The sequence below is a fragment of the Chiloscyllium punctatum genome, unplaced genomic scaffold (genome assembly GCF_047496795.1).
Source record: "Chiloscyllium punctatum isolate Juve2018m unplaced genomic scaffold, sChiPun1.3 scaffold_947, whole genome shotgun sequence".
Classification (NCBI taxonomy): Eukaryota; Metazoa; Chordata; class Chondrichthyes; order Orectolobiformes; family Hemiscylliidae; genus Chiloscyllium; species Chiloscyllium punctatum.
The window spans coordinates 30,001-32,500 of NW_027310681.1; the positions used below are offsets into that span (position 1 = coordinate 30,001).

The 2,500-nt window shown below is 67.2% G+C and overlaps 1 non-coding gene across 1 annotated transcript; it reads right to left on the minus strand.

The window, feature by feature from the left end:
* Positions 1–1,404: 1,404 nt before the first annotated feature.
* LOC140474334 (5.8S ribosomal RNA) lies at positions 1,405–1,558 on the minus strand. The gene has a single exon (XR_011959028.1). It is a non-coding gene; the product is annotated as a 5.8S ribosomal RNA (ribosomal RNA).
* Positions 1,559–2,500: the final 942 nt, after the last annotated feature.

The following is a 2,500-nucleotide window of genomic DNA, read 5'->3' on the forward strand; positions in this document are numbered from 1 at the left end:
GGCCGACGCCGCGACGGTCAGAGAGCCAGCCACCCGCACGTCGCTCACCACCCTTGGCCAGCGATGGTGTCGACGAGTGGCCGCCCCTGCCGCCTCCAGCGCCGCCGCGTCCACGCGCGGGGACGTGCTCGGCGCAATTCCACGGGACCGGAGACCCTCCCCCGTCCACGGCGGGAGGCGAAACTCGGAAGTGCCGGCTGCTTACTCGAGCGGAAGGGTCAGCCTGATTCCTGCCTTGCCGGAGGCCCGGTCGCGGGGGTGACGACCCGCCGCCCGGGACGTGCGAGGCACCAGCAGACAGAGACTGCCCGACGGTCAGAGAGAGGGAGAGAGGAGTGCCGAGGCTCAAGTGGCGAACGGTCGCGCAGGCACGCCACGCACATCGATCGCCAGCCGCGGAACGGCACGGCCTTCAGTGGGGCCGGCGGGCGACGCCGCTCCTGAACCCAGCGGCCCCGAGCCGGACGAGTTGAGGAAGGCACGCCGACGGTGACAGGGTACGGAAGACACAGCGGTGGCCTTCTGGCGACTTGGCCCCCGACAGCCCGACGTTCCGCCGTCCTCCCGATGGCCAGGAGGACCGTGCGGGGGTCGGCCGACGGCGTGGTAGGTGTGCCTGCACGGTGACGGAGCACACACCACGCCCGCCAACCCCTCCGTACCTCCCGAGACCGGTGGCAGGACGGAGCGGAAAACGTGCGGACTGAACGGGAGAGCCAAGAGCCAGCGATCCACGCGCGTGCGACCGTCCAAGTCACAGCGTTCGACGAAAACCTCCTCCCTCGGCCAGGCACTCGGCGCCAGCAGGGGAGACAGGATCAGACGCCCCGCCGGCCACTTAAGGCCGAGGACGAACCACGAGACGGGCGGCTGCAGCAGCGGGCGGCCTGCAGCTCCCAGCACTCTCAATCGATCAACCATCGAGTCGGGTCAGCGTGTCAAACCGGCGAGCTCCACGGTCAGGCCGGCGGCGCACCAGCACCGGACCTCCGCGGCTCCCTTCACTCTTTCCACTGCCAGCCAACCGAGAGACGGACCCAATGCGGACGTGCAGAGCTTAGGCAGACCCCCCACTGGAGGCTCAACACTTCGTGGCAGCTCCGTGTCCCAGAGACCAGGAGGGTTGGCACACACACACAGTGTGAACCACCGACAGCCATTCTGGGACCGGTGACAGCCGTGCTGGCCCCACTGCCACGACACAGACGGACGCCAGGCCGCGCTCCCCGGCGGGGGGATGGCGTCGAGCCTGACGAACGGAATGTGCAGGGTGGGGGGGAAAGGCCAAGCGCTCCGACGCCGGAGGGCTCCGGAGTCTGAACTTAGGGGGACAAAGAGGACGGGTCCTCTGCGACACCCCAGCCGCGCTCTCGCCAGCCAAGGCGAGTGCGATTGATTGCCAAACGACCCTCAGACAGGCGTGGCCCCGGGAAGAACCCGGGGCCGCAAAGTGCGTTCAAAGTGTCGATGATCAATGTGTCCTGCAATTCACATTAATTCTCGCAGCTAGCTGCGTTCGTCATCGACGCACGAGCCGAGTGATCCACCGTCAAGAGTTGTCTGAGTTTGTTTTAGGTCTCTCCCTCGCCAGAGGAAAGCGACCCGGACCGCACATACGCTCCCCACCTTGAGCTACAGCCACCTGCACGCCGGCGTGCGGGCGGAGCAGGGTGGCGTGAAGCGATGGGGAGCACCATCCTGGTGCGGCCCGCAGAAACATACGTCTATTGGGGGGAGGAGGACAGGGCGCCCAAGAGGCGATGCGTGCCCCAACGCACCGCAGCGACGGAGGCAGGATCACCGCCACCATGTCGCCCGCCTAGTATCACGAGGCGTGCAGCAGCTTTGCCCTAGGAAAAGCAGAGGCGGGAACGGGCACCGGCCATCGGTTCGGCAGCGTCACTGACGCGTGCACGTGGCGGCGTGTCGGCGAGCGGACTTCCTGCGAGGAGGCGGGGGCGGCACTCGCCCGAGCAGACGCCCGCCCGGCCCAGCCACCGCCGAGGTGGACTGGGAGTCGCGGCAACGGCTCGTCATACTCGTTCCCACACTCACAGCGCAGCTTGCCCGCAAGCCACCGACCACCGATCGACGCCAGGCGCCCCGACCGAGAGCGGGATCGCTCGTTCGCCCTGCTGGCAGTTCGCTGGGGATCACTACTGCACGGAGCTCGGAGACCGACGGGCGGCAACTCGAGAGTCTTTAAACCACCACCCCCATCCCGCAAGTGCAAAGAGGCTGTATACGCACAGACGGGTGAGGGGAATAGGTACCCCGTCGGGTTTGAAGGGAGCGTGACTAGATAGCAACGATGTAAACCCAGCCGATTTGGGAGCGAAAGACCGGCGCCTGCATCACCGGCTTCGTTTCCCGTGGCTGGAGAGTACACCGAAACCCTCCGTCTGTCGCGAGCTCCCGACGACGCGGTGCCGCCAAGCAGCAGGGCCGGACCTGGTGTGGCTCCCCTCGTCGATCACAGACCGGTCGGCACTACTGACGA